General features: G+C 45.3%; 1 long non-coding RNA gene across 1 annotated transcript; it reads left to right on the top strand.

Moving 5' to 3' along the window:
• The first annotated feature begins 571 nt into the window (after positions 1 to 571).
• LOC119402871 (uncharacterized) lies at positions 572 to 15,263 on the top strand. The gene is made up of 4 exons (XR_005185979.2): positions 572 to 805; positions 3,363 to 3,452; positions 9,972 to 10,062; positions 15,070 to 15,263. It is a non-coding gene; the product is annotated as an uncharacterized LOC119402871 (long non-coding RNA).
• Positions 15,264 to 25,511: the final 10,248 nt, after the last annotated feature.

The raw sequence follows: 25,511 nt of genomic DNA, 5'->3' as shown, positions 1-25,511 counted from the left end.
GAAAAAAAAAATCGAGGACTACATTTACAGCTGTGCGCTGTCCTTGAAAGCCGAGAGCGGAAGAAAGAATTTTCATTGTTTCTCTTAAACATAGCGACATCTCTTCTGCGAAAAGTGAAGCGTGAACCTTATAATAGCACGGAGCACCTGATAACAGAAGTGATGTTTTTGTACTAAGGCTGCAATGCAATAGCTAGGAAATCAACACAGAACCAACGCTTGGGCTGTGTGACTAAGAGAAGCGTTGTGTGAATATATATATATATATATATATATATATATATATATATATATATATATATATATATATATATATATATATATATATATATATATATATATATATATATATATATATATATATATATATATATATATAAAACGCGACATTTTCAGCAAAGCAGAAAACTGGGCGAGTTGGTATGTATTCATCGGCACAGGATAGCGCGCACTCACAACGGGGACAAAGGGAGAAGAACACGACAACACAAGCGCTAACTTTCGCACACCCATTGTGCTTGCTTAATGCCAATTTTTTGGGTTATTGTATTTCACTTTGATATATATACCCGGAATAAGGGTGCGTATTTACACACAATAAATGCTGCTTGAACACGTCTTACTGATGCAGCTATGAGTCCGGTTTTCGGCCTAAAAGTTTTAGCTGCACTCAGCTTAATTTCCCTCATTTTCATTTTCGGACAAGCTCCAACGTATGTGCTTGCAGGAAAGCTACCACCGGGACCTGGAGGCATGCCGAACCTAAATTTAGGAGAGGAAGAGCATCGTCAAGCAAGTGGACTGAGTGCGCATTCACCTTTATTATTGCAATACATTGATTGTGAGTCGGAAAAGAACCGGTATATGATACGGACACTGTAAGCAGGGCTGCCGCTGAGGGGAATTGAAAAATAAGCAGTATTGAAACTGAAATTAGCCAAAGTAGCCATGCCATTTAAAGTTGTCGACATACCTGTAGCGAAATATAGCAACGGTCATCCATTACAGGTTTATTAACACCATCACAGGCTTATTAACAGAAGATAAAATCAAGTTCAAAGACTCATTTTTAAATTTCGCGCCGAAATCTCCCCGCGTGACGTCACGGATTTCAAAGTGTATTGATTGTTTTTTGGCACCATTCGCTCAACAAAATTACCCCAAACTTTGTATGTTAAGTCTATGACCCCCTCAGAGGACAATGTATTTCATTTTTACCGATTAGGAACTACGTAGTTCCTAGTAGGCACCGTCAAAACAAGTGACGTCACGGTGAATGGTGCAGAAACATCAAGGTGGCGTCGCCACCCACATTTTGTTTTTCCGCGTTTTCTCGCTTACTAAGCGTCTTCTCGCCGTAATCGTGCTGTTTTCGGTATTGTGAAAGAGTATGAGAAAAATGGTTTCGCTCTTCAGTGTCCATTTAATTCGCCACAGCAGAGGTTGAAAAGTAGCCGGAAAGTAGCCATTGATCCAACCTGAAATTATGGTCGCTAGACGGGCTCATAAAGCAGTCAGTTTGACTAGAAGACAGATAAGGGGCCCACTCGCACTGAAAGTAGTTTCTCATTAGTGTACCTTGTTTCACTCTAAGAAAAAATAGTATTTTGACTCTTTTTGGGGTGTCTTGACATGCCACGTATATGACTCTCTTTAAAGAGACACGTTAATTGTCTTGAGGGTCACGCGACTCTCCGAAGAGAGTACGATGATCTACAAATAGAGTTGACGTGCCTCTCACATACGTGGCATGTGAAGACACGCCAAAAAGAGTCAAAACACTCTTTTTTTTTCTTAGAGTGTACGACCGCGCGAACGTTCTTTAAGTTTCGATGTTAAGGCTAGAATAAGGATCTCTAGGAGTACGCCTACAAAGTAATCTTTTAATTCTGTTTGTTAGTGTAAAAATACTCGTTTTGTATTCAGGAGTACAGATATCCAGATGCTATATGGGGTGATGCATTACCGTGCCTGTATTCCATTCTTCATCTTAACGTCAGTTTCTAATCAGAAGCATACCTGATTATCGTTCTTCATCGTGAGTGGCAGGAGTGCAAAATAACCAGTACCTTATATTAGAGGTCGCGCTGGTACGCATAACTGATTGTACAATAATGACGGGTGTGCACGAGGTACAATCAATTGACTTTACCATGGCTGCGCTTGAATGCCAGAACTTTTGCTTGCCTTTGAGCGCAGCCGAGGCTGTATAAGACCTGTATGGAGATGTCAGCATTTAGGCTTGATATTGAGCAGAAATTATTTAACGATGACAGTTTTGATTGAAACATTTAACGAAAGCAATATCACCTAGCAATAGCAAGCAAAGTCAAAATCTGACGTACCTTTGTTGATAAGCGCGCTGGAGGTTCTGAATGAAGACGTTTAAGATTTCTGCAAACAGTAACTTCTCAGCAAAGTGTCCTCTTGTGTAATATCGCTTGTGTCTGAATGTCTGCCTCTTGGACAGTTATCGCGGAGAGGTTTCCGGTTTTGATAAGTCATTGAATTCTTTAGTGAACACCGAAAGTGATTAGGTAAATCTTAAATGACTGTTCCTCAGCCTACGCTGCACATAAGATTTCTCTCAATATATTTTTCTTGAAAAGTATTTTTTTTTCACCAGGAGATTTCCCTTTTATGCAGTATAAGTCATGACTCCCCAGTAATGGCACTCATCAATGTCTTTTAGACACAAGAGTCTTTCACACGTCATACTTCTCCTCATACGTCAGATAAAGTCGTATTATTTCATTCGCATAAGCACTACTGAAGTGAAGAAATTGGAAAACAAGCCATTTTGTTTTGTGTGTGGAGGTTTCAAGGGAGCTCTATATCACGGGCCTCTTTCGCCTCCATTGACATGCGACCGCTGCGGCCGGGATCGAACCCAGGTCTTTCGAGTCACCATCCGAGCACTGTAACTACGGCATCACCGCGGTGGCGCTTTTATGACCCTTTGACTAGAGTTACTGTATATGCTACCTTTAGGTAGCAGAGTTGCGCATCTGCTTTCCAACGCCGCTAGCAACCATGCACTGCGGAGAAGCTGACGCTCGGGCCAATTTTTGTATTTCTCGACGCCGCCGCTGCAGCTCACTCAATTAACGCTAGTCATCGAGAGCCAATGTTTATCGCCAGCCTTCGACACGCCAGACATGTTTATCGGCGACGCGGTAGGCATGTCGCCTGCAAAAATGGAGTGCGACTTCACCGCATAGCTGTGGTTGCTAGCCGGACCTATGCGTTACTCTGCTACCTAAAGGTAGCATATACAGTGACTCTACCTTTGACTAGAATGGCATCTAGTTTGGCAATTGATGCTTTTAATGATTTTCCTTGCTGTTTTGCTTTGAAAATAGCATTGGGCAACAGACGACAAAAGCGCACGGCACCAAATCGCCGCACGTATGGATCACCACCGCAGTCACCTCCCCGACAAAGCGCTGCAAGTACGTATTTTTATTTTGGTATATAGAAAGAACAGAGCTAAAAAAAAAGAAATTGGAAGTGTTCTCAGAATCATCCTAACGCTGTGGTAAACACTGATTAGACCTAGACCCGCTGCTGCTGGCAGTATTGTGTGCATAGTGTGTACGGCGTAGCATTCTCGCACAGCTTGCTCGCACCACCGATACAGAAATGCACAGAAAGGCTTTTGTAGGCCTACCGGTATACAGGATGCTTTGTGAAACCCGATATCGTTTACTAAAATTATAACAAACACCGCAAATAAATGGACCATTAAAGGCATGAGAACACTTCCTCAGCAATAATGACATCCGAAAGCTATATATTCTTTAAGAAATTATGCGAGACAAAGCTCTGCTAATATATATATATACGTACGCAATGAAATTATTAAGTCAATTGTTGCAAAACGAAGCGTCAGCGACTAAGTGCATCGATTTTGGAGACAGTGGAGTACTACCTTTGCTATTTCCTGTTGAGATGTAGCAAGCCGGCGTAACGAAGCCAGAACATGCGATAAGGATGGCGTATTCTTTACTGAAAACTTGTGCTCTCCCCTCTTTCTCTCTTTCTTTACTCTTCTTTCAATCTCCCCCATTAATTCCCCCTGTGCAGGGAAGCATACCGGTTATGCCAAACTGGTTAACATCCCTGTCTTTCATCTCTCTCGTTTTCCTCCTCCTCCTCTGCTCTAGATGACATGTTTCTGTTGCACTGAGGAGAATCAGTGTTGTTTGTTGTTTTATTGGGTAGTTGCGCCGAGAACAATCAGAAGACAGCGCCTCTGTAGAAGTTGTCGAGATGGTATAGAAGAAGGAGAAAAAAAAATTGCCGTGGCTTAGCTTGGCTATGCCAGGATACACGCAGCGTCAGCAAAGGTTCAGCTGATTATTCTTAGCTTTCCAGATTGTCTAGGATTATTAACCTTCTTCTGTTCATTCTTCGTACGCTTAACCGCTAATTGCCAGGCAACTACTTCGGGATCCGATGAGATAAGCTTTTCGGCTCTTCTGCGCCGTCGAGCAGCATTTGCACTCTCTTTCTCCATGGTGTTACCCACCTGCAAACGCCAGTCAGAGGCGCTATCAAGCGGCCCCAGCGCAGCGTCAGACGGCGACTGCACAGCGAAGGCGAACAGCTGCGTGCGCGCCGGCGCCAGCTTGTCTGCCGTGCCTACGATGCTACTCCTCCCGAACGCGCAGACCAGCAGCGGCGAGCCGCGCGCAGCGGTGTCGGAGAGCGCGTGAGATGCCAGCTCCGGTGACCCAGTGGTGTGACATCACTGATCCTCGCGCATGCGCAGCACGGCTCCTGACGCTCCGCGCGAAATCGGCTCCGGCTAGGCAAGTGTAGCTAACGCTACAAAAACGTTTCTTCACTCTAGGTTTATCCATAAGGGGAGGTAGTCTGCCAGGCTATGCCTGCCAGCCCCCTTCCCGGCTCTGTTAATGGGCCGAAGCTGAACCCCCCCCCCCCCCCCCCGGGTTGTTTGGCGACAGTATTTTTTCCCTTGCTCATCATGCGGGGTAATAGTGACCCTCTCCCATATTCTCTGGAACTGCAAGAAAGACCCTCCCCCACCTAATCCCCTGGTTACTCCCTTACCTGTGGCATGAGATGGGGAAACAAATATATCAGGAGCAAAGGCTGTTCACTATCTTCGTGATATGACTCGGTGGTGGGATTTCTTCATGTTCGACGACAGGAAATCTTAGAAATAAATGAGTAAAAGAAAATGAACTTTCGTGGTCGGGCTTGATTTGAAAGGCACCCCTCCGCTCCGAAGGTAAGTGTCTTGACCACTGGGTTACACATTCTTGCAGAAGGTAAATATATCTAAACCACATGAATATTACCACGTGCCAAATACGACGCAGGGTTCGGTAACTCAGGTTTATTGAAGCGATCTTGTGCTCCACAATATACTTAAAGAAGATATAAGCGGCGAAGAAGCAGTCAACAGAGCGACGTGCACACGTGAGCGACGGCGAAAAACTATTGCCGCGGCGTTTTTCCGCGAGCATTTATACACAAGCGCTATTCCTCCTGGAGCCATTGGATTAGACCAATAACACTGCTATAGTGACGACAGTGCGAAGCTCTATCCGTATAAAATCAGATAGCCGGCGCGGATTACAAGAGAGAGAGAGAAAGAGCGAAACAAGAACTTTAATTCAAGCATAGATAAGTCCACCGGGCGCGGCGAGTCTTCAGCAACAAAACATATACAAGAACAAACCAGCAGGCACTGCTGGATGCAAAACATCGTAGCCGCAGTACAAAACAAATTTAAAGAAAGAAAGCTTTCTATGAAGGCCTCGTCGACATTCATGGCAGTACTATAAACGCCCTCCTCAGGTCAGCATGTAAAGCCGACATGGAGTATCGAACATATGAGGAAAGTGCGGCTTTGCGAAAATTTGATGCCAAATAATATGCGCCTTGGTGCTCGAGCTCTCCCCCTTTTAACGGGCCGCTAAAGAAGCTGACGAATGCTAGGAAGAAGATGGATGGATGGATGCTATGAGCGTCCCCTTTATAACGGGGCGGTGACATGTCTGCCACCAGGCTCGAAGGAGAAAAAAAAAAGAGAAAGAAGAAAAAAAGCTTCCTTGTTTCATGTTGTCCTAATGTCTTATCTACATTGATTAAATCTATGTTATTATACCAAAAAATATAAATTCACGGTCCATCTCTCTGCCTCTTAAGGCAGAATGACTTTATTTTCCCCCATTATTTATTTTTGTACTTTATCTCTACTTTTCTGCCACCAATACTCTAACTCTTACTTATTTCTATCGCGGACGTGTTCAGCTTTCCATTGTTGTCCCTAAAACCCAAGGCTTCATGTAGACTCGTGCCCACACGTATACCTGGGTGAATATCGCCACATTCAATCAGTACATGTTCCATCGTTTCCTTAGTTCCCCCGCAGCATGTACAATGTTCTTCTTCGTTACTGAATCTCGCTTTATAACTACGCGTTCTAAGGCAGCCCGACCTTGCTTCAAACAGTAAAGCGCTTCCCCTTGAAATATCATAAAACCTTTCCCTCCTTATTTCGTTTTTTCCTTTTCGGTAGTTACTCAGAACCGGCTTCTTTTCCATCGCTGTCATCCAATAAGTCCTCTCCGCCTCTCTGACCTTCCGCTTAATGCTCCTTGTTGCCATATCGCCCGCACTGCCAGCCGTATATTTACTGGTGAGCCTCCTAGTTCTTTTTCTCCACTGCGTGTCAACGCTTTTTCTATACAAATACCTGAAAACCTTCTCTGCCCATCTACTCTCCTTCATTTTCCTCAGCCTCTCTTCGAATCTCATTTTGCTCTGCGCTTCCCTCACTTCAAAGCCTGTCCATCACATATCACCCTTTACCGCCTCATTTGTCGTCTTCCCGTGAGCGCCCAACGCGAGGCGGCCCACCACACGCCATGCGGGTGCGCCCCATTCCGATCCAGGCAATAAATGATTGCGTACGTTGGTTGAAAATTCTGTGTAACATCTGTGTGCTGTGCTAAGCACCTTCGCTGGTCGTCCAACTGCACAGAGTGGAATAGCTCCTCAATTTATTTTTTCGTACAGATGGGCTCTTGGCGACAAGTCTAGAAGTTTCTAAATATTGGTCTCTAGCTCCTGTAGAATACTATGGCATTATTTTTACCCAAAGTAAATAGTTGATCCGAGGGGGTGGTAAGGGATATGTCGTTACAACGACAGTGCACGAAAACTTCTCTTTGACGCGGCAACATTTCTTCATTTGCTGTTATTTTTCCTGTTTACCTAGAAACTTGCCACCGAGAAAGTTACTTTTGTATTAAAGCAGCATCGACACTTACGGTTACTGCTTAAATAAATTGTCTTTTCAGAGCAGTAGTAGTAGTGTTTATTGTGGAAAGGACGCTTGATTCTGCAGCCCAAAATAGAGCATGGCGTAGCTTCAGGGGAAGGGGAAGTGCGAAATAAAGACGATAGTAGAAGAGAGAAAGATGAACAGCCGGGTCTCGTCGATTCATGGGGGAGGCCGATGGTGAAGGGAGTGTCCAGCAAGTTGCGGGCGCTTAACGGTAGGCGGTGATTACGGTCGCTTCCACAAACTACAAGAGGCTGTGGAGAGCCCAGAGTTTGGGAGGCGAAGGGAACAGGAGGTCGTTGGTAGTCGTAGCAGGGAGGCCCTGTTGCCTGTAGGCAGCAGTGAGCATTGAGCCTTTAAGATTGGCTACAGTAACAAAACATTTATATACAGGGTGCCCCAGGTATCTCTAGCCAGAGCTTAAAAATACGCCAACGCACTCCATGCCGACGGGACCAAATACATTTTGCGGACTATTGCCTGGAGTATGTCACATAATTTTTCGTTTCCTTCTTAATTGCCTACTTAGGCATGTTTAATTCATTAAATATTGAAACCATGAAGCTGGGAAAGAACTTCCAATGAAAAAGTTGTACATCACTTTGCGAAACTTCCGATTAGAGAGTTTCTAACTTTTTATCTATTAAGTATTAGCGTTTTTCTGCTTACTACAGATACCCGCGAAAAAATACCATGTGACATGCCCGCTTGCTCGCCTATGCGCGCCGTGATTGCCGTGCTCCCTAACGTTCCGCGTACAAACGATATGCTTCCTTCGCGGCGGTTCATGACAACGATAAGCAGACGCAACGGTTATCGTTTGTGTTTCCGCTAGCAAAACGTGCGTCTTAGCGCAGCCCTGTCGAGGCAATACATCCGGTCAAATGCTATAGCCGTAATATTTTAGAGCAGCGCAAAAGATGGGACAAAGGACAAGAAGTTCACAGACGAGCGCTTTTTTGAACCAAGGAAAAGAAAACATACAGAAGGTGACCCAAATGATCTGTGTTATCGCCGCCACGTGGGGATCATACTAACTTCTTGTCCTTTGTCCCGTCTTTTGCGCTGCTCTAAAATATTATGGAACCTTACCAACTAGCCCAACTGTCGACCTTGCTGCTATAGCCGTTTTCACGTTGAACGTTACGCAGCAATGCAATGCGGCGCACAAGTGTTCATGTCACGGGGTGTATTTTTGTATTTCGCGGGCATCTGTAGTAAGCATAAAAATGCCAATACTTAACAAATAGAAAGTTATTAACTGTCCAGTCGGACGTTAACAAACTGAGCTACAACTTTCTCATTGGAATTTTTTGCGCAGCTTCGTTGCTTGAAAGTTTAGTTAATTAAACATGTACAAATAGGCAATCAAGAGGTACAAAAAAGTGTGACGTACTTCGTACAGCAACATGCATTTGGTCGTGTCGTCATAGAGTGGTTCGGCATAGTTTTAAACTCAGGCTAGAAATAGCTAGGGCACACTGTATGTTACGATATAAGCGGTTTTCTGCGATATATCGTAAATGTGAAAAAAAAATGCATTCTTTAAGAGCTGATTTGTAGCCGCGTAAAAGCCTTTTCCACACTACGCTTTGCGTTCATAGACAATTACGGACAACATGAGCTCTGACGATAAATACAAAGAAAAAAAACATTTAAAGGGTAGTTTTAGTAACCTTATATGCTACAGCTTATATCCATACCTCGGATCAGTTGAAGCTGTATCGAGAAATGGCAGTCTAAACAAGGAAGTAATTAAACCAATAGGGCTGTTCAACTCAAATTCTTAGTGTTTCAGGAGTTCAAAACGTATTTTCTTGGGTTGAAGACATCTGATTTGATCTGATTTCGCAGAGCTGAAGGGATCTGAAAATACAAGTCGCGTGCAATACACTGCTTTAAAATATCGCAGCCGATCTACCTTTCAGATTACAGTACTCGATCCCGTTGGCCTTTCGTAGTCACCATTCATTGCAGTGTAAACAGATTCCCAAGGGTATTTGCCTAAGAACTTGACATTCGCCGACCTAGCAAGTCACAAATTAGCTGGAGTGAATGTTACAGAATGGCAAAAACTCCGAATGAAGTGCGAACAAATATTGCAAGGCATTTATTATAAAGTAAGCAGCACTAAAGGTGACATTGACGCGACAGCTTCACTGCATGAACCACAGGTGAGCTCTTATTTTTACTCATAAAGAGCGTCCAACCATCTCCCTTTTGCTGGAATATAATATCAGGCATTCGTAGGCATTCACCTAGTCAGCCATGTGTACCATATGTAATCATGAAGCCAAGAGACGTGGAAAGGCTGAAATATTTGCTAAATTCATGAAAGAAGCTTTTCCTGGAGCCTCTTCATTTTGTTGCGGCCACCGACTATTCACAGGGATAAGCTAGCGAGAGCGCGGTTTTCTTTTCTTTGCACCCAAGAAAAGTGACACGTAGCTATAACTTTTCAGTAGTGCTTTCTACGGGACCATTATTACCAATATTCACTCTGAATTTCATGTACAAAAACAGTGACTATTGATATTGGTGTTTTATAGCAGTACATGGTTTGCCGGTGAATAAAAGGGTTTTGCAAATGGATAACTTGTGTTACATTTTTAAATGGGGAATTATGATGTGCCAACGTCTATGGTTGCAGGACGACGACAGAGAAGATCCCAATGGCCGGGATAGTGCAACCTACCCAGAAAATTTTATTCCATTAGCCAATGCTTCTCCATTCCTTTGCAGTACGTATGTTTTCGTTTTCTTGATTAAATCCTACCTCGTTTTACAGTTTCTGTTACCTCGTTTCGCGTGTACAGCGGCAGCCGAAATCGGGATGCACGTTTAGATGCACAATTTTTTGGCAGATGACCACAGGCGTGCGCACGGGGGGGGGGGGGGCTGCAGTGGGGGGCGGCTGTCCCCTCTGGTCACCTAAGAGGGGGGGGGGGCGCACAGTCTGCCCCATACTTCGACTTAGTGAGGGGAGGGGGCGCTCCAATGAACGTTCGCCCCCCGCTCCCCCCCGCCCACCCTCCTTGATGAGCACGCCTATGCAGATGACCAATTCCATAGATGAATTACCTGTTACCCAGTCTGAAGATTGTTAGAATACTGGCAATGCCTACCTCGCCATAATTTTCCAGGTTAATGCTAGAACTAGTGTTTTGTGGGTGCCACAGGTTTGATGACATTAGTGACAGCCCTTCTTTTCTGCATGACGCCTATACTTCTCTCCGATCTCTTCCGCGAACGGTGCTTCTTTCCTGGGAGCAAATTCGAGCGGATCCGAATGGCGATGTCCTAGTTTTTTTTTATTTATAGACCAACGTGAATGATGCCTCGGTCTCACTAGCGTATTACGCTACCTGTTTTGCTTAGACGCGCGCATGCACGACCTTTCCCGCTGAAAGCATGGCGCCCAGATGCTATAATTGCTCGCCACACCTCTGGTCAGTGTTTGAGTTTTAGTTGGGACAAGGCTGTTACCTTCTAAATTCGCTTTTTCGCTAAATCAGATTGACGTGCTAAAGTTGTAGCTTTTTTCTGTTCTGTTTAGGGTCTCGATGCTTTCTCCTTGATCACAGATATTAACGCATACGTGCCAAATTATTCTAAAAAGAGACAGGGCGTGCAAACACGAACACAAGAAAGAGGTCAGGACAGCACAAACGCCGACTAACAACTGAAGAGACGCACACCGGCTGAAAAGAAAGAAGGCACGAAAACTTATCTGCGCATGGCCATGCAACAGGCGAACCTATCAATCCGGCACGCGTGGCGGTCTACGTGGAAGATAACTGTTAAGGCATTTGATTTCATCTTTATGCAAGTTAATCGACGGTTGGCTCACGCATGCGCTACCACTATTCTCGATGTGCCATGCTTCAATCATCAGGCGCGTTTCTTCATTTCTATGCAGGTACAACACTGCGCATTCATCGAATTTTGGCGTGCGCTTACAATCTCGACAATGTAAGGATAGATTAGAAGGTGAGCCTCCTGTTTGCGATCTCTTAGGTTCCAACAATCTCTGGTTAGTGCATCGCGCCGTCTGCCCTACGTAGAAGCGGCCGCAGCTGAAAGGGACCTTATACACCACACTTGTACGGCAATCAGTGAATTTGTTGGTGTGTTTTACGAAAGAAATATCGGTCCGCTTCTTGTCTTTTACTCGCTCATTGTTCCTCTGCACAGCGGCACAAATCTTACCTAGCTTATTGGCAGCCGTGAAAACAACATTAACGCCGTATCTACTTCCTACTTTCTTTAGCCTGTGAGATATGCAATGAATGCACGGTATACCTACGACACGTTTCTTCCTATCGCTTTCTGCAACCATGCTCGGACTTAACACAATGGACTTCTTTAAACGTTCAGCGACCGTGGCCACTGCATCACGAGGATACCCAACATCTAAAAGACGCATAACCTGTACGCTAAAGCTATCACTCATTTTGTGCTCACACGACTTGGTGAGGGCTGACTTAAGGCAAGACATGGCGATGCCGTTTTTTACAACCTTCGAGTGCTTCGACAAAAAATTTAATAGCGGTTTCGAAGATCTAGGAGAATACTGCCAGCACACGTGGTTCTTCTGGAACGTTAAGGAAATGTCTAGAAATTGTATTCCATTATTCTGAGGCACCTCTTTAGTAAAGCTCAGCCCTCCTCCATTTAATTCAAATTTTTCGCTCACGGAAGTTACCACCTTTTCGAAGTCCTCACCACTGCAAAAAATCAAGTAATCGTCCACATAACGAAAAACCTTAATAACCAAATTACCTAAGGCGCCTTCCAAAAGATTGTCAGTCTTGCTAAGGTATAAATCACTAAGAACCGGAGCAACCTTGGAACCAATACATATCCCTGATTTCTGCACGTAAACGCCTTCCTTCCAACCTACCAGCGTCGACTTTAAATACATGGAAAGGATTTCTAGAAATGCCCCGGTAGAAACACCACATTTATAGGTGAAAAGCGTCTGGTGCGTTTGTTCGTTAATACATTCATTAACACAATTTTAACAAGTCCTTATGTGGCAAAGAATAATACATGTCTGCAATATCCATACTAAAAGCTTTACAACAGCCGGGGTTCTCCTCTGAAAGGAACTGAACTAGCGCCTGAGAATTACGCATATGAAAGGGGTCTGAAAAACTCAAAGAGGTAAAGCAGTTCTGCAAATAACTAGATACAGCGACTTGCCAGGTGCCTTGCTCTGAAACGATTGCTCGAAACGGAATCTCGTTCTTATGTGTTTTGGCTGAAAAAATAATTTTAAAGTAAGTGATTTAGCCTTCTTGACATTACAAGCTATTCTCTCAAGATTATGTCTTAATAAAAGGTCGACAGTACGTTGCCTAACTACCGATGGCGTAAGTTTTACCGTCCTAAAATTATTTTCTATGGCTTTTAATGCTTTTTCTGAGAACAAACTGTTAAATTTTTCGTCGAAGCACTCGAAGGTTGGAAAAAACGGCATCGCCATGTCTTGCCTTAAGTCAGCCCTCACCAAGTCGTGTGAGCACAAAATGAGTGATAGCTTTAGCGTACAGGTTACGCGTCTTTTAGATGTAGGGCATCCTCGTGATGCAGTGGCCACGGTCGCTGAACGTTTAAAGAAGTCTATTGTGTTAAGTCCGAGCATGGTTGCAGAAAGCGATAGGAAGAAGCGCGTCGTAGGTATACCGTACATCCATCGCGTATCTCACAGGCTAAAGAAAGTAGGAAGTAGATACGGCGTTAATGTTGTTTTCATGGCTGCCAATAAGCTTGGTAAGATTTGTGCCGCTGTGCAGAGGAAGAATGAGGGAGTAAAAGACAAGAAGCGGACCGATATTTGTTTCGTAAAACACACCAACAATTTCACTGATTGCCGTACGAGTGTGGTGTATAAGGTCCCTTTCAGCTGCGGCCGCTTCTACGTAGGACAGACGGGCCGATGCATTAATCAGAGATTGTTGGAACATAAGAGATCGCTAACAGGAAGCTCAACTTCTATCTTTACACAGTCGAGATTATAAGCGCACGCCAAAATTCGATGAATGCCCAGTGTTGTACCGGCATAGAAATGAAGAAACGCGCCTGATGATTGAAGCATGGCACATCGAGAATAGTGGTAGCGCATGCGTGAGCCAACCGTCGATTAACTTGCATAAAGATGAAATCAAATGCCTTAACAGTTATCTTCCACGTAGACCCACACGCGTGCCGGATTGACAGGTTCGCCTGTTGCATGGCCATGCGCAGATAAGTTTTCGTGCCTTCTTTCTTTTCAGCCGGTGTACGTCTCTTCAGTTGTTAGACGGTGTTTGTGGTGTCCTGACCTCTTTCATGTGTCCGTGTTTGCACGCCCTGTCTCTTTTTAGAACGAATACGTACCAACTAGCTCAGCTCTCTGTTATTCTGTGCCAAATTAGGTAGCAACTGAAATGATTTCGCAGCTATTATGATGCCAATGCGTGAGGTAAAAGGGTCTGCATACTCTATCCTGGCGCTTTATTACACTGCATATTTTTATACATGTCCATTTCAGTACAGCAGAAATAATTAGGCTACAGCATTTCTGGAATACAGAGTATGGATAATTTGTTAGATTAAAGCCGTATGGATATCCAGGTCTTTAATTACAGTGGAGCATACTCATTATAAGGAAATTGACTAAAGAAATGGATGAAATTGAGCGCAAATGCCCAGCAAAGTAATCACTATATGTTGCTCGTACGAATAGATAAGGCTAAAACTTGGTGAGTTACAATCAAGCTCAACGAAAAGTGAAGGACCACGCAGCATGCGATGACGCAGAAAATTATAGGCATAACACTTAGATATTAGAAGACAGCACAATGGTTCAGAGAACAAAATGGCGAGCCAATATTTCACTTGGCGTTAAAGAGAAACTGAACCTGTGCTGACCGTATAATGCACACAACAGACAGCCGGTGGCCAGTTTGAGCACCCGAATGGCTACCGAGTAAGGCCGAATACGGCAGATAGTGAGACAAGGCGATAAAAGTTGCGAAGTTGTAGGGATATAATAATGAGCTCACGCAAGGCAGGGCAAATTGCACATCGTTGGGAGACGCCTTCGTCCTTGAGAAGATATAGATCAGGGTGATGATTATGATAGTGATGAAATGGAATTTTGCAATGCTTTTCAGTTTCAGCATATTTTGTAATCTGGCAAAATGTTTTCTTTTATTGCGTGAATATTATGTCGTTGAAGCCCTTTAGATAAGTTTATTAGTGACGTGCGACTATTACACGTTGTTTGACAGCTCAGATGTATTTTCTTTCAGTGTCTAGTTGATAAGTCATGTTTTATATTTACAAGATGTTAACAACTTTCTCCTCTCATGATTTAAGTGCATGCTAGGGGCAACATGCAGCGTAATTTTCGAGTGCAGGTTGTTTATAACGTTCATATTTAAGGTAGCAAAATAACCAGCGACCGTACAACACGTGTGTGTATACTGGTGTGGCAGTCAACTAGCCACAGAGCTGAAATGCAAAAAGATATAACAGCTGCCTAATAAACGCACAATAGCCTCACCTTTCCTGACACACATTCCGAACACTAAATAACGTATGAGACGGTGTGCGACATCTCAGTAAATTTACACCACATGCGACCCGATGCAGTAAACACAAAGCTTGAAACGCAATGTTTCTTTTTTTCGTTTTTTACGAGTCCAACCACTCTGGCTGGGCATGCATGCTAGTAACTAGGAAGCTATCTTCTCTTGCAGATGTTGATGAGCGGCGTAGAAGAAAGAAAAAAAAACAAACTAATGAAGTATTTTGCGACAGAACCCATATCAGTGGCACGAGTAATATAAGGCATAGCGCGGTTTTGGTTTGTATGGCGGTACGTTTATATTGTAGAAAGAATTCCTGACTCATGACCACAATAAAGAAAATGAAAACAAATATTGAGACGTTCTTCATAATTAAAGCCTTCAATTCCTTTCTTCCCATTCATTTATTGCCGCCCTTATATGATGCGGCACCATGAAACCGTATATGTTTGATTGCCCAATAAAAGAAGAAAAGAACGTAATCTGCGATTCAGATCGTTACTCTTGTATTGGTCGTTAATTTTCTTTTTGCAGTAAAAAGGAAGGCTGGGAAATGTTATCGCAGGGAAGAAATACCAGACAATAGAGAGCCAAAAGCAAATAGGAGGAAGTCAAAGATCAGTGGCTAGCAGCGGTGTAGGCAGAAATTTGTTTAGGAGTGGCGGGGGGGGGGGCACGCCCTTAATCTGACGTGGGGTCCGGGCAGGTAAGTGTGGTCGAGTGTCTTTTCGTGCTCTGTGACAGATGGCAGAAAATATTTCGGGTGGGGGGGGGGGGGCAGGGGCCCGGTGTGCACACCCCTGGCTATCCCACTGTTGGCTAATGACCACAGTTGTTATGCTCTAAAAGTGCGACCATATGTGGTCTTTGTGCTTCTTCTACCTGTGTACTGGTTTTCAGGTTACTTCAGCGTGAGAATATGTCTGATGAAGGTGAGGGGTAATGAACCACGCTGATCTGCAGCGAACTCAGCACAAGCTCTACCCAAAGGAGCGGTGTGAGCGCACGAACTCTACGTCCGTGGCGCGGCATTCTAACCTCCATTGTCTTGACCCAACCGGAAGAACCGGGAAGCTTCTGTGGCATTGACGGTGCGCCTGCCGAAGGCAGAATTCGCTGGTACGTGCGAGTGTGGGAGCACGCCATGGCACGCAAAGCAAATGGTGGAGCATGTTATAATTTACGTTTCAGTGGTAGCGCAAGTTTGCTTTTTTAACACCCACAAAGTTGACATAATGAGCTGAGATGCCTGTAAGAAAAACTCACAGGGTCCCTTATGCATTTACGTAAGACGCCTTGAAGGTGAAAGCCTTCTTCTACTTCTTCTCAGTCAATGTACTGATCCTCTCCCGCCCACCACCGAAAGCTTTCTGCACCTACCACGTGATGAAGCAAACATGTAATGACGTCATCATGTGACGTCACAAATTTTGGTGATCTGTGACTTCATGATGATGTCATACAGTGACGTCTTCACATAATGACGATTTTTTGCAACACTCTTGTTGCCACCGACTCCGCGGGAGGCCGACGCCTACGGTCAATTGTCGCGTTTGATGAGGCATCTAAGGCTTTCGCCTTAAAAAACTGAAATATCTGTCTGGGAAGCTGAAACTCTGTTTGAACTGAAACTGAAATATCTGTTTGAACTGAGCCTTGCGCTGCGTACATCTACAATGTGCTTGAGCTTTGTCGTAAGCTCGAAGGCAGTATGCAAGGACGGCCACGGTTGGAAGGGAATATGATTGGCCAAGGCATGAGGGAGGCAGAGCAAACATGAGAAGAGAGCCACCATGCAGTGAGCATGAATGCATGTCCCTGACTCCGTTCATGGTACAGTTTCGGATTCTGCGTACGTCGTATTTAGCAGAACGTGCACTCGCACCAGCACGTGACTTCTGAATTGGCCAGATGAACGCTTATCTACCAGAGAAAGCAGGCAACATCTAGTCTACATTAGACAGCATTTGTCAAGAAAAGAAAGGACTTTCAAGGAAAGAAAATAATTTCCAATTTCCAAAATTTCAAGGACCTGAATGCTACTTGGTGGTTAAGGCCATTGAGAATACTGTAGGTGAGAATCAGCGAGAACTCATTTAAATCGTTTATGAACTGTATTGATTGATGTTGTGTGCCTAAGCCAATTCTTATTGTACAAATAAAATCTTGCTGTATAATTGTTTAGTGTATGAATACAAATGCAGACTATTTACAGAAGCGTTTACCATTGAGTGCATGTATTTCATAGTGGCAGTGAGCACGAGTCTCAAATCATCTCGTGATATTGGAGCACTGGTAAAGGTGAGAGTTCATCGTGCCTTATAAGACTGTTTCTACATGCCCGTTGTAACTGAGTGGTTGTGGCATTGAGTTGCTGAACACAGTATTGCAGGCTTGAATCCTGACCACTGCAGTGTTATTGCTAATGAGGTGAACCGCACAAATGCTTCTTTATCTTGCTTTGGGTGCCATTGAAAAAGCGCACGCATATGGCCAAAGGTAATCAAGAGCTTAGGGTGACAGCAAGTTGTGCTGGTCGGCAGGGGTTCATCGTGAAAGAAAGACGCGTAAACGCAACCACACGAGAATCCTACGATGCAGTGTAGTCTGGTTGTGTCTTTGATTCTCATGAGATGGTCGTTATGTTTGCACGCGTGATTTTCTAACACAATTACACTAATTCTCTTCCCTATAACCTCCGTCATAGCCCACTGTTTATTTCTGGTGTGTTCCACCACACAATTTATTTTTTACATACCCGCATCTCCAGACAGGAGATTTCTACGGCGCCTATTTTTTAGGAGGAGGACAAAGATAATTCGCTATAGCAGAGCATTACTTTTAGTGCACGAGAATTCACAGGTGTGCTCCCTTGCAAAACAGTGCCTCTACCATGCTGCCAATTAGTAACATTTGTAATGTTATAACTTTTCAATGTCACAAAATGGGCATGAACTATCAAATTATTTTCCAATTACAAGGTGTCTTAACGTGACACTTTTTAATTGGAAAAGATTGATAATTGTCCAATTTGTGACATTGCAAAGATATAAAATTGCAAATGTGACTAATTGGAAGCATTTGGGTTGACCTCCCGAAAAATTTTCATACGAATATGCAGGGCTCCATAGGAAACATATAGTGGTGAACAATTCGAGCCCACAACTTACCAAGTGTGTCGGAGCTTGAACCCTCGACCTCCGATTTACATGGAGATTTGGACCCCAAACATTTTTAGTGTCCATAGGGGTACCGAACCCTCAGCCTTCATAGTATATAGAAACTAGATTTTGTTGTACATGAGCGACATCCCCAAAAGGCTGGATAAGGTTGAGGCAATAATGTGTGCTGATTATACATTAATTTTCATATAAAGGAAGGATACTATTCACTGCGAAACTACAGCTAAAAGAGAACTAATGGAGCTAATAGAAAACTGAAGGAAGTCATTCGAGGACAAAAACTTAACGCTAAATATATCTAAACAAAGTACATTAGATTTTCACCCAACAGAGGTAAAAGAACATCAGTAACTTTGAAGATAGCAACAACAATTACAGAAACTAAATACGTTGTTATACCGGTAGATTCATACCTTCATTACAAGGCACACAAAGCAAACGTCTGCAGCCGGCTCAATCATACACTTTTCATTTTATACCAGGCACGTGAGCATATTGCAGCGTATACACTACGGCTGGTTTATAGCGGAACTTTTCATTTAACCTACTGTATCAAGACATGGGGACTGACGTATTTGTCGTACCTAGATCCAGTGATGAAGCTGCAAAGAATGTTCTTTAAATTACGTCCTCTTCTGAGTTTACGGAACACAGAGAACCATTATTCAGAAATTTTAGAAATGTTCCATTCTTCCCTACTTGGGGTTTGACGACTGTGTGTTAAGTTCACGCTAAGCTATTGGACAATAATCGACTTCCAAGTAGACTATTTTCATCGTGCAGCAGAGGAACACAGTGGAACAGAAATTATAACCACCTGTTATCAGGCGAAGGTTAGCCTGCATCGAAAAAAAAGGGCTAACCTCACGACGTAAAAACGCGCGCCTCTCTCTTTCATAAGATATATCATCATCCCCTTTTACAAAACCAACTCCTTTCGGCACCACATTACGTATCATCTCGCACTGATCACCGACACAAAGTCGGCATTCCATCTTGTAGGTCCTCCTCTTTCCTTCACTCATTTGTACCACACACAAGTGATGAGTGGAATCACCTTCCTGGAGATGTTGTCACCATCACGGATACTAACCAATTTAAAAAAGCTCTACGTGATATCTATATCTAAGTCTTCTTTCTTTTCCTTTTAAACTAGGCACCATCATTATTACTTATAGCAAGTGTCTATCTTCATTGATACACCGAATTTTTACATTAGTTCATAATTAACGTATCATGTATTCTGTTTTCTTTTTTGTGCCGCTATAATATGTGTAACTACTTGTAATCTTTGGGAAATTTGTTTATGAATTGTTGTGAGTTTTTTTTAACTTTCCGCTAAAAATATTGTGTAATTCCTTGTGACCTGTTTCTGAGCTATTTCAAATTTTCTGTATTTTTGCCCCACCCCCCTCTGTAATGCCATTGTCTCGGAGGGTATTCTAAATAAATAAATAAATATTTAAATAAATAAATAAGAACAATAAAAGACAGTCCAAAATTTTCGTATGTTCTTACGGAAGCTGTGATTTGTAACGAGTATGTGTCATTAGCGCAGCATTCTATCATTTTGATATTTTTTGTTGTACCTGTGTGTATTACAAGGCGTATTATATTCGTGTTAGTAACGACGTTAGCGTAATCTACACTTATATATCACATTACCTGTTAACCTGAGTTCCAGTGATGTTTTGTATTATTCTGCATCGGCTCAGAACTAGCTGTGTTGCGAAGGGCCCAGGTTATTTTTCAGCAACCCTCTGCAAGCAAATACAAATAAATTGATCCCACAGACGTTCATATCACCACAGCAGTATTATATCCTGTCATGTTAGCTTTGATCTCTTACACATTCTATGCCCTGCTCGAATGTACGTTGTCTGTATAAAACAATAAAAAAAACGCCAGGCCTGCGCGGAAAGCGCAGCACAGTCACAGCGAAAGCTGGAAGAGCGGTATTTCTAGAGCCCGTTATAAACTCTCCTGTGGCTACTAATACCGGTACATTAGCAACGTACCCACTACGCAACAAAGCGTAATTTTTGGGACGTTGGGAAGCACCCAGCACGACATTATTCGTTGTTCTGCGGAGAAGCGAGGTACCATATGTAAGCGATTATCTGCAGTTTGTTGATGCGGCGGTTGATGACGATTGTAAGGACCGAGTGGTGGTTCGTCACGTTTGCGAGTGCGTGGCTCAACGGGACGGGCGACAAGAGAATACGCACGAATGAGTTTAGATCAACATTTATGGGGACAAGATATGCTAGGGACGATGACGAAAAAAACAAGCACGGAGCTAAACACACATAAATTAATCTGAAAGTCTTAACCGCGGAATGTCCGTTCAAGGTAGCAAGAAAACGAAGTCTCACGACTCGTAGACGACGTTGCCTTGACGAAGGTCAGTCCACATGCGGCGACGAGTGTCGTTGAAGGCAAGCCCAGGCACGCAGGTGACGCGTCCCGTGTGCCTTATAGCAGGAAGACAAGGCCTCCGGAAGGCCTCCCGTTTGATCACGGCCTTGCGCCGTCCCAGGTGGCGACGGTGTTCAGGAACTCGTGACGCCTGCCCGCCGACACAGCAGGAGCCGCGCCCTGTACCGGTAGCCTCAGGCAGGTACCTCGGCTCCCCAGGTCTCACCGAGAACAGGCAGGAGGAGCTCCCCGGACAGCGCCCTGGTCCGGCACGTCCTCGCTGAAGCCACCGCCAACGCCCGAACCACCAGGAAAGCACCAGTCCTCGCTGAGCACGGCCACGACGAACTTCTCGGACAGCGCCCTGGTCCGGCGTGTCCTTCGGCTAGCTTCGCTCAGCCCTCTGCGCGTTCCACACGCGCCGCTCTTCTTTCTCGTCTTCTTTTCCCTTGCTTTCTTTTCTCGTGCCGCCGCCGCGCATGCCACCTGCCTCTGGCTCGCCTTCATGTCACCGTCGTCTTCATTCTCACAAACATTTCAAAATTCCACCAAAAGTTCACAAACGTAAATTCCTTCCACAAATTCCCTCTATTCACTACAATTATCCCCCCACTCAAGAAAGTTGTTCGGCACAACAACTTTTCCACAGTCATCAAGTACAACAAGGCAATAATGCTATTTACATGAAGTCGCACATGTTTTGCGATAGTTCTGAGCAAATGTCAGCACACCTTCGTTCTAACAGGCACTATCGGTAACGGGGTTGTGTTTCCTTTTCCTCATATCTTTTGAGGAGGTTAGCGTGAAGTAAGCTAACTCGCGAACCTAGGTCTAATAGATAATCATTCTCGCTACGTTTCTCTAGGACTGTAAAGGGACCTTTCCACGTGAGGATTAGCTTATTCTTGGCCGATGGAAGGAGCAGCAACACTTTATCGCCTGCAGAGAGCTCTTGAAGTCTTTTCTTCCTGTCATCAGGCTTCTTTTGTGAAGCTTTTGCCTTCTGGACCTCTTCTTGAGCTATCTTGCAGGTGTTCTGCAACCTCTCTTTTAGCTCGATGACATCTCTGTACGCGGTCTTGATCTCCCAATCGACGTTTTCGCCTGCCCACAATTCCTTAAGTATGGACATTGGGCCACGCACGAATCGTCCGTAAAGGAGATCAAATGGCGAAAAACCAAGGCTCGCTTGCGGGACCTCGCGATAAGCGAACAGTAGTGGAGCCACGTACCTGTCCCATTGTTTAGGGCACTCCTGACACATTCTCCGAATCATCTGCTTGAGTGTCCCATTGAATTTTTCGACAAGCCGCCCATTCGCCATGGGATGGTACGGCGTTGTGGGAAGTTGTCGAAATGACAGTAATCGTCCCAGTTCGCGCATCAGGTTAGATGTGAATGATTTACCACGGTCACTCACTATTTCTCGTGGGACTCCAACGCGAGCGAACATTTCTAGTAGCGCTTCTGCTACTCGCTCCGTTTCAATACTTGGCAAGGCTACCGCATCTGGGTAGCGCGTAGCAAAGTCTATCATGGTTAAGACGTATCTATTTCCTTTTTCAGAAGTTGGGGACAGAGGACCGATAATATCAATCGCGACTCGGTGTAATGGAGTCTCGATTATGGGCATATTCCTCAAAGGCACACGACCCACGAGGTGCTTTGGTACTGTTCTCTGACATATGTCACACGATTTTACAAAGCGTGTGACATCCGCTTGTACTCCAGGCCAATAAAACTCCTCAAGGACACGATCTACTGTCCTCGTTTGCCCCTGATGTCCAGCGAGCAATCCCTCGTGTGCCATCTTCATTACTGTGGCGCGTAGCTTCTTCGGAACCACCAGTTGTTCGAAGTGTCGCTGTTCCGAAGTCTGGTGATGCCGGAAAAGGATGCCATGGACCAGCACGAACTTGGTAGTAGCTCGTTTCTTGGACGTTGTCGTTTGGTCCAATGCCTGGAAACAAGCCTCCAGTGTCTGATCCGTGCTCTGCAATTGCCGAAGTTCTTCCTGGCTGACGTTTAAGGGGTCATCTTGCGGTGCAGGTAATTTTTGCAGCTTTCCCGTCTTTCCTGCAGCGGCCGTCACTTCCCCACTCTGTACTTCACGCTTTTTCTCTGTATCCTTGGCTTCCTCTTTCAATGAATTTGCTTGCTTGGAATCATGATCCGCCATTGGGACAGCACCTTCGATGTTGCCAAGGATGACCTCGTACAAAGGGTTCTCCATGCAAACGGCGACCGCAACTCCTCTGAAGAACGGGGAATCAATAAATACTTCGGCCTCCGGCAAACTCTTTTCAGACCGGTCGAGTAGGCGTATAACGCGGTTATTACCACTCAGCTTGGAGTCGGGAACGAGGGACCGTTTCACTACAACCGTGTTGCAGCCGGTGTCTCGCAAGATCGTCACCAAGGTTCCCTCAAGACGACCAATTACCGTCGGCATCTTTTCCAGCGCTCCACAGCACGTTGTGCAGCTCTGGGCAACGTCCAGCATACCATGACTTTTGCATGCACTGGTTTGGGCAGGCTTCCGTTGTTTTTCCTGCTCATCCTGCAATTCTTCCTGTCTTACAACAGCGCATGAAGCTTCACCATGTCTCCCAGAGCCAATAGAGCACGTGTCGGCGCTATGACCAGACTTATTGCACTTCCAGCATGGTGATGACTTCGGTGCTCTAGATCTAGTCCAGCAGTCGGAAGCTTTATGTCCCGGCTTTTTGCAAAGAAAGCAGAGAGGCTTTCCTTTGCTCTTTGTCGTCGCAGCTGCTTTATAATGGCCAGGTGGCTTTCCCTTCTCTTCTCTGGTTTCTTTGCCTTTAGCAAGATTAAGGATGCCTTGAGCTTCCAAGTACTGGTCGGCTGTCGTGACCAGTGTATCTAGGTTATGACACGCTCTTTCCTTCAGAAAGATCGCCAACTTTTCCTCGCAGCTGCCTAGAAACTGCTCCGACACGATCTTGTCTCGCAGCGCTTCATACGTCTTCGGTGTCTTGGCTAACTCTTGCCAATGGTCAAAATAGCCTAGAAGACGACCGGCAAACTGTCGTGCTGTCTCAGCGTTTTCAGGCTTCGCATCCCGGAACTTTACACGGTATCCTTCTTCCGTGTAGCGGAACCGCTGCAGCAAGGTCTGCTTGAGCTTGGCGTAATCGGTAGCGTCTTCCGCGGACATCCGACCTACTGCCGTTAGTGCTTCGCCCGTCAGACAAAGACTCAACGACAAGGCCCACTTGTCTTGTGGCCAACCTTGACTAGTCGCCACTCTCTCAAACCGTTGTATATAGGCATCTAGTTCATCCCTACCCTCGTTATAGGGAGGAATCATCTTGTGGGGGCTGCGAAAACCCTGACCACCAACTGTTTCATTGCCTACGACTCTCGGACTCGAACGCTCTGCCTCCAAGACACGCCTTCGCTCTTCGAGGAGCGCCCGTTCCGCCTCCATACGCGCCAACTCTCGCGCGTGTTCCTCCTGCGCCGCTACCCTCGCTTCTTCCCGCTCCTTAGCTCGCTGATCCCTCATATCCTTCTGTTCTGCGCTAACCCATGCCTGCAAGGCCTCTCCAGTGAGTCCCATCTCCTTCCCTAACTCAACGAGCGTTCTCTTTTCGTCCATTGCCGCCCACCACACACAAGCAACGTGAGGCTCTAAATTGTATGGAAGAGCTTGGTCCTGTCTCGCGGACGCCAGAAAATTGTAAGGACCGAGTGGTGGTTCGTCACGTTTGCGAGTGCGTGGCTCAACGGGACGGGCGACAAGAGAATACGCACGAATGAGTTTAGATCAACATTTATGGGGACAAGATATGCTAGGGACGATGACGAAAAAAACAAGCACGGAGCTAAACACACATAAATTAATCTGAAAGTCTTAACCGCGGAATGTCCGTTCAAGGTAGCAAGAAAACGAAGTCTCACGACTCGTAGCCTTGACGAAGGTCAGTCCACATGCGGCGACGAGTGTCGTTGAAGGCAAGCCCAGGCACGCAGGTGACGCGTCCCGTGTGCCTTATAGCAGGAAGACAAGGCCTCCGGAAGGCCTCCCGTTTGATCACGGCCTTGCGCCGTCCGAGGTGGCGACGGTGTTCAGGAACTCGTGACGCCTGCCCGCCGACACAGCAGGAGCCGCGCCCTGTACCGGTAGCCTCAGGCAGGTACCTCGGCTCCCCAGGTCTCACCGAGAACAGGCAGGAGGAGCTCCCCGGACAGCGCCCTGGTCCGGCACGTCCTCGCTGAAGCCACCGCCAACGCCCGAACCACCAGGAAAGCACCAGTCCTCGCTGAGCACGGCCACGACGAACTTCTCGGACAGCGCCCTGGTCCGGCGTGTCCTTCGGCTAGCTTCGCTCAGCCCTCTGCGCGTTCCACACGCGCCGCTCTTCTTTCTCGTCTTCTTTTCCCTTGCTTTCTTTTCTCGTGCCGCCGCCGCGCATGCCACCTGCCTCTGGCTCGCCTTCATGTCGCCGTCGTCTTCATTCTCACAAACATTTCAAAATTCCACCAAAAGTTCACAAACATAAATTCCTTCCACAAATTCCCTCTATTCACTACAACGATGAATAATTATGGTAGCGCCATTTGTAATGGGTTGGAAGCTTTAAACGACCCACTAGTTACGTAATGCATATTGTGTGACGCCCGGTCGTTATTTAACTGTCCCACCTAGCTTTATAACACACTTTAACCAGAGAAACGTAGAGCGAGAGAGAGAGAGAGAATTGACTTTATTGAGACCCTGAGGAAATGGATCATGGGAGCCTTATGGGCTTCCTTGGCAACCAACAGAAGTGCACTTGCGAGGAACCCACTACGCTATAAATCATTGTAATTTTTGAGAAGTAGGGCAGTAGGCACTGTGCCATTTTTCGTCATTCTACAGACAGCCGTGGTACCTGCTAAACGCATGTAAGGCATTATGCGCATTTTGTTGATGCTGTGCGTGATGACGATGAAGAATTATGGCAGAGCTCTTTGTAATGGGTTGGAAGCATTCAACAACCTACT

Source organism: Rhipicephalus sanguineus, chromosome 8 (assembly GCF_013339695.2).
Source record: "Rhipicephalus sanguineus isolate Rsan-2018 chromosome 8, BIME_Rsan_1.4, whole genome shotgun sequence".
Taxonomy (NCBI): domain Eukaryota; kingdom Metazoa; phylum Arthropoda; class Arachnida; order Ixodida; family Ixodidae; genus Rhipicephalus; species Rhipicephalus sanguineus.
The sequence above is the reverse complement of the archived record's forward strand: the minus strand, read 5'-3'. Positions and strand labels throughout refer to the sequence as shown.